Below are 12,356 nucleotides of genomic sequence, written 5' to 3'. Positions count from 1 at the left end.
CATATACAGTATATATATCACACTCATATAGTACAGTACACATACATATCACACACATATACAGTATATATATCACGCTCATATAGTACAATACACATACATATCACACACATATACAGTATATATATCACACTCATATAGTACAAGACACATACATATCACACACATATACAGTATATATATCACACTCATATAGTACAGTATATATATCACACACATATACAGTATATATATCACACATATAGTACAGTACACATACATATCACACATATATACAGTATATATCACGCTCATATAGTACAATACACATACATATCACACACATATACAGTATATATATCACACTCATATAGTACAATACACATATATATCACACACATATACAGTATATATATCACACTCATATAGTACAATACACATACATATCACACACATATACAGTATATATATCACACACATATAGTACAATACACATACAGATCACACACATATACAGTATATATATCACACTCATATAGTACAGTATATATATCACACACATATAGTACAGTATATATATCACACACATATACAGTATATATATCACACTCATATAGTACAGTATATATATCACACTCATATAGTACAGTATATATATCACACACATATACAGTATATATATCACACATATAGTACAGTACACATACATATCACACATATATACAGTATATATCACACTCATATAGTACAATACACATATATATCACACACATATACAGTATATATATCACATTCATATAGTACAGTACACATACATATCACACACATATACAGTATATATATCACACTCATATAGTACAATACACATACATATCACACACATATACAGTATATATATCACACACATATAGTACAATACACATACAGATCACACACATATACAGTATATATATCACACTCATATAGTACAGTATATATATCACACACATATAGTACAGTATATATATCACACACATATACAGTATATATATCACACTCATATAGTACAGTATATATATCACACTCATATAGTACAGTATATATATCACACACATATACAGTATATATATCACACATATAGTACAGTACACATACATATCACACATATATACAGTATATATCACACTCATATAGTACAATACACATATATATCACACACATATACAGTATATATATATCACACACATATAGTACAATACACATATATATCACACACATATACAGTATATATATCACACTCATATAGTACAGTACACATACATATCACACACATATACAGTATATATATCACACACATATAGTACAATACACATATATATCACACATATATACAGTATATATATCACACTCATATAGTACAATACACATATATATCACACACATATACAGTATATATCACACATACATATAGTACAATACACATACATATCACACACATATACAGTATATATATCACACACATATAGTACAGTACACATACATATCACACACATATACAGTATATATATCACACACATATAGTACAATACACATATATATCACACACATATACAGTATATATATCACACTCATATAGTACAATACACATACATATCACACATATATACAGTATATATATCACACTCATATAGTACAGCATATATATCACACACATATAGTACAATACACATATATATCACACACATATATAGTATATATATCACACTCATATAGTACAATACACATATATATCACACACATATACAGTATATATATCACACTCATATAGTACAATACACATACATATCACACACATATACAGTATATATATCACACTCATATAGTACAGTATATATATCACACACATATAGTACAGTATATATATCACACACATATACAGTATATATATCACACTCATATAGTACAATACACATATATATCACACACATATACAGTATATATATCACACTCATATAGTACAATACACATACATATCACACATATATACAGTATATATCACACTCATATAGTACAGCATATATATCACACACATATAGTACAATACACATATATATCACACACATATACAGTATATATATCACACACATATAGTACAATACACATATATATCACACACATATACAGTATATATATCACACTCATATAGTACAATACACATACATATCACACATATATACAGTATATATCACACTCATATAGTACAGCATATATATCACACACATATAGTACAATACACATACATATCACACACATATACAGTATATATATCACACACATATAGTACAATACACATATATATCACACACATATACAGTATATATATCACACTCATATAGTACAATACACATACATATCACACATATATACAGTATATATCACACTCATATAGTACAGTATATATATCACACACATATAGTACAATACACATATATATCACACACATATACAGTATATTTATCACACTCATATAGTACAGTACACATACATATCACACATATATACAGTATATATATATATATATCACACTCATATAGTACAATACACATACATATCACACACATATACAGTATATATATCACACACATATAGTACAGTACACATACATATCACACATATATACAGTATATATATCACACTCATATAGTACAGCATATATATCACACACATATAGTACAATACACATATATATCACACACATATACAGTATATATATCACACTCATATAGTACAGCATATATATATCACACTCATATAGTACAGTATATATATCACACTCATATAGTACAGTATATATATCACACACATACAGTATATATATCACACTCATATAGTACAATACACATATATATCACACACATATACAGTATATATATCACACACATATAGTACAATACACATATATATCACACACATATACAGTATATATATCACACTCATATAGTACAATACACATATATATCACACATATATACAGTATATATATCACACTCATATAGTACAATACACATACATATCACACACATATACAGTATATATCACACATACATATAGTACAATACACATACATATCACACACATATACAGTATATATATCACACACATATAGTACAATACACATACATATCACACACATATACAGTATATATATCACACTCATATAGTACAGTATATATATCACACACATATACAGTATATATATCACACATATAGTACAGTACACATACATATCACACACATATACAGTATATATATCACACTCATATAGTACAGTACACATACATATCACACACATATACAGTATATATATCACACTCATATAGTACAGCATATATATCACACTCATATAGTACAGTACACATACATATCACACACATATACAGTATATATATCACACTCATATAGTACAATACATATATATATATCACACACATATACAGTATATATATATATCACACTCATATACAGTATATATATCACACTTATACATATAGTACAATACACATATATATCACACATATATACAGTATATATATATATATATATATCACACTTATACATATAGTACAATACACATACATATCACACACATATACAGTATATATATCACACACATATAGTACAATACACATATATATCACACACATATACAGTATATATATCACACTCATATAGTACAGTACACATACATATCACACACATATACAGTATATATATCACACTCATATAGTACAATACACATATATATCACACACATATACAGTATATATATCACACTCATATAGTACAGTACACATACATATCACACATATATACAGTATATATATATATATATATATATATATATCACTCATATAGTACAATACACATACATATCATATACAGTATATACACTTATACATATAGTACAGTACACATACAGATCACACACATATACAGTATATATATCACACTCATATAGTACAATACACATATATATCACACACATATACAGTATATATATCACACTCATATAGTACAGTACACATACATATCACACATATATACAGTATATATATATATATATATATATATATATCACACACATATAGTACAATACACATACATATCACACACATATACAGTATATATATCACACTCATGTAGTACAATACACATACATATCACACATATATACAGTATATATCACACTCATATAGTACAGTACACATACAGATCACACATATATACAGTATATATATATATCACACTCATATAGTACAGTACACATACAGATCACACACATATACAGTATATATATCACACTCATATAGTACAGTATATATATCACACACATATACAGTATATATATCACACTCATATAGTACAATACACATATATATCACACACATATACAGTATATATATCACACTCATATAGTACAATACACATACATATCACACATATATACAGTATATATATATATCACACTCATATAGTACAGTATATATATCACACACATATACAGTATATATATCACACTCATATAGTACAATACACATATATATCACACACATATACAGTATATATATCACACTTATACATATAGTACAATACACATACATATCACACACATATACAGTATATATATCACACTCATATATACAGTATATATATCACACTCATATAGTACAGTACACATACATATCGCACACATATACAGTATATACACTTATACATATAGTACAGTACACATACATATCACACATATATACAGTATATACACTTATACATATAGTACAATACACATACATATCACACACATATACAGTATATATATCACACTCATATAGTACAATACACATATATATCACACACATATACAGTATATATATCACACACATATAGTACAGTATATATATCACACACATATACAGTATATATATCACACTCATATAGTACAATACACATATATATCACACATATATACAGTATATATATATATATATATATATATATCACTCATATAGTACAATACACATACAGATCACACACATATACAGTATATACACTTATACAATTAGTACAATACACATATATAGGTACATCTGACCAATAAGAATTGGCATTTTACTGGTAAAACCCCTGAATTCCTAAAGTGTATGCGCTGACTAGTCTCTTGTAGCGCCCCCTACAGTACAGGGAGATATTACATATTATGTACTACATGTTACCTGTACCAGGGTTAGCTGCTCCTTTGGACACCAGGTGAGGGCGGCTCCATTACTTTTTTAGGACCCTGAAGAAGCTCCTGTCCTCTACATAGACAGTGATTACAGCTCCCAGCAGATCTTCATTACTTTCATATGGAAGGATTTGCTTTATCTATATTAGTTTATCACTTATTTTTCTTTCATCCTCACTTTTTCCTATTTTTGGATGACATTTTGGGGCTTCAGGACCAATTACCAGGTTTCCATATAGTTAGCCCAGATTTATCAAACTGTGTGAGAGAAGAGAGAGAGATTTCCCCACAGTGACCAATCACAGCTCAGCTAAGGAGCTGAGGTAAAGTGAAAGCTGAACTGTGATTGGTCACTGTGGGGAAATCTCTCTATTTTTTCTCTCACAGTTTGATAAATCTGGGCCAACATGAATATGTGTTTCTAATGCAGTGTTTCCAAACCAGGGTGCCTCCAGCTGTTGCAATATTACAACTCCCAGCATGCCCAGACAGCTTTTAGCTGTCTGGGCATGCTGGAAGTTGTACTTTTTCAACAGCTGGGGGCACCCTGGTTGGGAAACACTGCTCTACTGTATTTATGCAATATACCTATATATGTGTACTATGTATGTGTACTGTATGTGTGGAATATACCTATATGTATGTGTACTGTATGTGTGTACTATGTATGTGTACTGTATGTGTGGAATATACCTATATGTATGTGTACTGTATGTGTGTATTATGTATGTGTACTGTATGTGTGTACTATGTATGTGTACTGTATGTGTGGAATATACCTATATGTATGTGTACTGTATGTGTGTATTATGTATGTGTACTGTATGTGTGGTATATACCTATATGTATGTGTTCTGTATGTGTGTATTATGTATGTGTACTGTATGTGTGTTATCTGTATGTGTACTGTATGTGTGGAATGTACCTATATGTATGTGTACTGTATGTGTGTATTATGTATGTGTACTGTATGTGTGGTATATACCTATATGTATGTGTACTGTATGTGTGTATTATGTATGTGTACTGTATGTGTGGAATGTAACTATATGTATGTGTTCTGTATGTGTGTGTGTATGTATGTGTACTGTATGTGTGGTATATACCTATATGTATGTGTACTGTATGTGTGGAATATACCTATATGTATGTGTACTGTATGTGTGTATTATGTATGTGTACTGTATGTGTGGAATGTACCTGTATGTGTGTATTATGTATGTGTACTGTATGTGTGTATTATATATGTGTACTGTATGTGTGGAATGTACCTATATGTATGTGTACTGTATGTGTGTATTATGTATGTGTACTGTATGTGTGGAATGTACCTATATGTATGTGTACTGTATGTGTGGAATGTACCTATATGTATGTGTACTGTATGTGTGGAATGTACCTATATGTATGTGTACTGTATGTGTGTTATATGTATGTGTACTGTATGTGTGGTATATACCTATATGTATGTGTACTGTATGTGTGGAATGTATCTATATGTATGTGTACTGTATGTGTGTATTATGTTTGTGTACTGTATGTATGTATGTGTACTGTATGTGTGGAATGTCCCTATATGTTTATGTACTGTATGTGTGTATTATGTATGTGTACTGTATGTGTGTTATATGTATGTGTACTGTATGTGTGTTATATGTATGTGTGGTATATACCTATATGTATGTGTACTGTATGTGTGGAATGTATCTATATGTATGTGTACTGTATGTGTGTTATATGTATGTGTACTGTATGTGTGGAATGTACCTATATGTATGTGTACTGTATGTGTGTTATATGTATGTGTACTGTATGTGTGGTATATACCTATATGTATGTGTACTGTATGTGTGGAATGTATCTATATGTATGTATGTGTACTGTTTGTGTGTATTATGTATGTGTGTTATATGTATGTGTACTGTATGTGTGGAATGTATCTATATGTATGTGTACTGTATGTGTGTATTATGTATGTGTACTGTATGTGTGTTATATGTATGTGTACTGTATGTGTGGAATGTCCCTATATGTTTGTGTACTGTATGTGTGTATTATGTATTTGTACTGTATGTGTGTTATATGTATGTGTACTGTATGTGTGTTATATGTATGTGTGGTATATACCTATATGTATGTGTACTGTATGTGTGGAATGTATCTATATGTATGTGTACTGTATGTGTGTTATATGTATGTGTACTGTATGTGTGGAATGTATCTATATGTATGTATACTGTATGTGTGTATTATGTATGTGTACTGTACCACAGTCCAGTCATTACAAAGTTTCTGAGGAGGGTGGGTGGGGACCTCAGAGTCCGCTGCTGAGGAGGCGCCCAGGTGCCAGGTATGACAAAGGCGGAGAAGATCCTCCAGAGATGTCGCCACATGCTTAGAGCCACCATGGGTGACTACAATTTTAGTAGGGAATCCCCATTTATAGGGTATCCCATTGGCTCTGAGAACCCTTGTACCTTCAGAGAACTCCCGGCGGCGTGCCATGGTCGCAGCAGATAGATCCGCAAAGATAGTAAGCTGGGCAAATCTATCCGGGTGAGCATGAGGTTGTCGTGCTGTCGATACGATGCTTTCCTTAACATGGAAGAAGTGTACCCGTAGGATGACATCTCTCGGGGATGAGGCCGGGATGGACTTAGGTTTTGGCAGGCGGTGGATACGATCCAACAGGAGATCTTGGGACGAAGCAGAAGGGAGGAGAAGGGCAAAATAATCCGTCACGAAGCTCCGCAGATCTTCTGTTTTAACCTCCTCCGGAATGCCTCGGATGCGGAGGTTGTTCCTCCGGGAACGGTCCTCCATATCAGCCAACTTTGCCTTGAGAGCCGCAATATCATCTTCCATCGTATTCACACTGTCCACCACAGAGTTATGGGCCGTGGTCAGTTCTCCCATCTTACTTTCAATGTGCGAGGTACGGGAGCCAAGGGAGTGCAACTTCTTTTGGAGGCTCGACACAGCCGATCTAATCTCCTTTTGTATAGTAGACGTGAGCTCAGCTGCAACTGCCCGTAAAGCTGCTTCCGTTAGGGCCGGGGAGGCCCCATCCTGTAGCCGCAGAGGAGAAAGGCCGCCGCCAGAAGGAGGGGAAGGCGGATGAAGGCTCACCGGGGAAGTCGCAGGGTAAGCATGAGGGGATCCTGCTCCGGACGATCCAGCAGGGCTCGAGGAGGGAGTTCCCCTGTTAGACTGAGAATCCGCCGTTGTAGGAGCCTGAGAATCTGCAGCACCACAGGCATGTGGGCCGCCGGCGCCATCTTAGGCGTCCGCAGCGGGGAAGAACTGAGTTGTTTTAAGAGAGCTTTTTTTTGCTTTTCTTAGTGCGGGCCATCTCTCACCCGGCTCAGAAGACCTCCAGAAGTGCTATCGGGAACGGAAAGGTAGGTAATAGCCGGTTAGTGCCGTTATACAGTCGGAGACTAGCGGAGCTCACTCAGTAAGCGTCCTCCACCATGCGTGTCCAGGCCACGCCCCCTAAACCACGCAATTTTATTCAAACCAGCTACATCTTATTTCTCTAGATATATTCCTATAATTGGAAGGTATACACCTTAAACTCTTATCTAGTTTACACCTTGAGGTCTGATTCCTATTCTTTGGTTTTAAATAATTTTTTGGCACTCTTGGGTATAGTGCAACTCAGTACCTTGGTCTGAACTTAAAGGGGTACTCCGCTGCTCAGTGTTTGGAACAAACTGTTCCGACTGCTGGAGCCGGCAGCTTGTGACATCATAGCCCCATCCCCTCAATGCATGTCTATGGGAGGGGGTGTGACGGCTGTCACGCCCCCTCCCATAGACTTGCATTGAGGGGGCGGGACTATGACGTCACGAGCTCCCGGCGCCGGCTCCAGTGTTCGGAACAATTTGTTCCAAATGCTGAGCAGCAGAGTACCCCTTTAACATATATCATATTAGTGTGTAGCCACCCAATCCTTGTTTTTTTTTCCATTACAGATTAAATTTTTAGTTTAGAAAGAGAGAAATAGAATCACAAATAGATATATATACTTCTGAACTTATGGCGTCAGTTGGTGCTGACAATTCACAGAGATTTATGTAAATATTCCGCCATCTAGTGGTCACACTAAGAAAGTAGGCGATAATACTGTTAGGGTGCATGCACACGTTTTTGCTATACAGTTCCGGTATACGGTTTCAAGTTAAAAACCACACGGAACCGTATAGAAATCCGTATGCATTGACTCGCATTCAAACGCATCATCTGGTTTAGTCCGTTTTGCATCTCACACGTTTTTTTTCCGGGTTTTTACCTGTACCCAAAACCGTAGTCTACCACGTTTTTTGGTACTGGGTTAAAAACCGCATACTTTTTTTTTTTAAACATGGAAGTCAATGGGAACCATACAGAACCGTATGTGCGTTCGGTTCCATCCAGTTTTCACCATACGGTTTTGGACTTTGCACAGTTTTTTTATTGGAATTTCAATCGAACAAGTGAAAATGGAGTGAAAAGTTAAAAGCGTATACGTTTTTTTCTTAAAAAACGGATGCAACCAGACATCATTTTTCAAACCGTATACGGTTTTTAACCATATACAGGTTGAAATTTGATACAGTTTAGTCAGGTTTTGAGGAATCCGCTTTTCATCAAAAACCGGGAACTGTATTGCAAAAACGTGGTGTGCATGCGCCCTAAAACTCTAGTTTGCCTACAGCATCACTTAAAAAAAAGGTTAAAATGTCGAAACTTATTTTATTAACTCTGGAAATCACATGAGATGCACCTGATCCACATTTCGCTGTTTCCGTTTCATTAACTTTTGGTTTGCCATACACAAAATTTTTAGTCGACTACGCCATCGTATACAGATTATCCTGTATGGCGCACTGTATATTTTAGCAGAGCATAAACTTTATAGTCTCATGGGGAAATTTATCCAAACCTGTCCAGAGGAAAAATTGCTGAGTTGCTCATAGCAACCAATCAGATCGCTTCTATCATTTTTGAAAGGGCCTCTGAAAAATGAAAGAAGCAATCTGATTGATTGCTATGGGTAAGGCAGCAACTTTTCCTCTGTACAGGTTTTGATAAATCTCCCCCTAAATGTACATTAAATGTCAACAAAAACAGCTTTACTTAAAAGCATAGCCTTGATTAAAGGAGAACTCCAGCCAAAACAAACTTATATCCACAGCATAGGGGATAAGTAGCTGATTGTTGGGGTTCCCACCACTAGGACTCCCTGCGATCTTCGGAACTGGACTGTGCTGCAGACAACATGTGCCCCATTAATTTCTATGGGAGTGCTGAAAAGACCAGAGTACAGCACTCTGGCTTTACCGGCCCTCCCATAGAAATGAATCAAGCGAGTGTCGGCTGCAGCACGCGCTCCTCACTGAGCGCTGGGTCCCATCTCTGTGATTGTGGGGAGTCCCAGCGGTCAGACCCCCCGAGATCAGCTACTTATCCCCTAACCTGTGGCTAGGGCATATGTTAGTTTCTCCTTTAAAAAAAAAAAACTTTGCTTTTAATTTATATATTTTCCTATTAATAAATGTCACAAAGTACTTAAGTAGTAACAAAGTTTTCTCTTCCCATTTGAACCCCCCCCCCCCTAACAAATTAGAAAAAACAAAAAAAACATTACAAAGTCGTAATAAATGTTGCAAGGTCCTTATGAAGAAGTTTTATTTTATTTAAGTAGAGAAAACAAACATGGTCGCACATCCACAATTTGTATTTTGATAGCATCAAATGGCGTAGCACTGGGCAGCGACCATCGCTGCCCAAAGGGGGAACGACCAACTGGCAGAGCGGCCCCAATACCACTCAAACCAGTCCCTGGGCCTCACCTCCCCACAGACACGGCGCCACGGCAGCAATGGACGCCGCACAGCACCATACCAGTGTGAACAAGGTGCAAAAGCTCACTTACCATGTGTCAGACTGGAAGGCTGCCAGAAATGAAAGGGCCCTGTGTAGCTACCTGCTACTTAATATAGGTCTACATGCTTTCAAAGGGAATATATATATATATATATATATTTTTTTTTTTTTCTTATTTATTTATAAATTTATACTTTTTCAATCCCCTTGAAAGCGTAAAAAAAGTTTAAAAATCTAAAAAAATTAAATAAAAAAAAGCACCCCTACTTTCCCAAAAAAACAAACATTTAATCCCTCTAGGAACTTAAAAGGCAATCTGTCAGCAGTATGACCTGCACTAACCGGTCGGTAACGGACACTGGTGACAACGGTACTTACCTTGTCCCGTTCCATAGCTGGGATCTTTTGTAATCTCTTGTGTTAGTTTCACTCCGGGCACCCAGTTTGGGGCACGGGCGGAGCTTACTGACATCACCGCTTCTGTTCTCTCATAGCGAGACCCAGCAGAGAACAGCAGCGGCTTGGGCGGAGCTTAGTGATGTCACCAATGCTGCTCCCTGCTGGGTCCCACTGTGAGAGAACAGCAGCGGTGACGTCAGTAAGCTCAGCCCGTGCCCCAAGCTGGGTACCCAGAGCAAAGCTAACGGAAGAGAACAGGGGATCCCCCGCCACGGAACGGGACAAGGTATGTACCATTTGTCACCAGTGTCACCTGCACTACCTTTCGGTAGCGACCAGTTAGAGCAGGTGACACTGGTGACAGATTTCCTTTAAAAAGCATCAAAACAAAAAATAAATTGTTTGTATATATAAAAAAAAAAGCCCATCCCATAATCTTAATAATTAGATTGCCAATACTGATCAGTTCTATGCTATAGTATAGCCTCGATCAGTTAGATCAGCACCAATATGTCCAGCACCGAGGCCTTCATTAACGGTGAGTCCAGTCTGTCCCGTCATAGTCCCCGATTATATGAATGTCATGTGTCAAAGGGTTAATTTCATGACTAAAGGACAAACGACCCAAAATTTGCTTCAGGTCCGATTTGCCGAATCTGAAAATTGTTTTGAAAGTGTCCCAATTATAACCGCCCATGCAACGGAGCAGGGACTATTGTCAAAGGCACAAGTCCCTGCTCCTGTACAATTCACTGGGCGGCTAAACTGAGTGCAGGACTTGCTGGAAGCGCTTGGCTACCATGACATCCAATCAACACCCTGCTATTGGGTTGCAGGGGTGCAGAGT

General features: G+C 35.6%; 1 long non-coding RNA gene across 2 annotated transcripts in view; it reads right to left on the bottom strand.

Annotated features, from left to right (window-relative positions):
* The window catches only part of LOC130297461 (uncharacterized), a 188,646-nt gene extending 183,139 nt beyond the window's left edge, over positions 1 to 5,507 (bottom strand). For both annotated transcript variants that reach the window (XR_008849529.1, XR_008849530.1), the window contains exon 1: positions 5,229 to 5,507. This is a non-coding gene — a long non-coding RNA (uncharacterized LOC130297461). The remainder of the gene's footprint in view (positions 1 to 5,228) is intronic.
* Between the last annotated feature and the right edge of the window lie 6,849 nt (positions 5,508 to 12,356).

The sequence above is a fragment of the Hyla sarda genome, chromosome 13, assembly GCF_029499605.1.
Source record: "Hyla sarda isolate aHylSar1 chromosome 13, aHylSar1.hap1, whole genome shotgun sequence".
Classification (NCBI taxonomy): Eukaryota; Metazoa; Chordata; class Amphibia; order Anura; family Hylidae; genus Hyla; species Hyla sarda.
The sequence above is the reverse complement of the archived record's forward strand: the minus strand, read 5'-3'. Positions and strand labels throughout refer to the sequence as shown.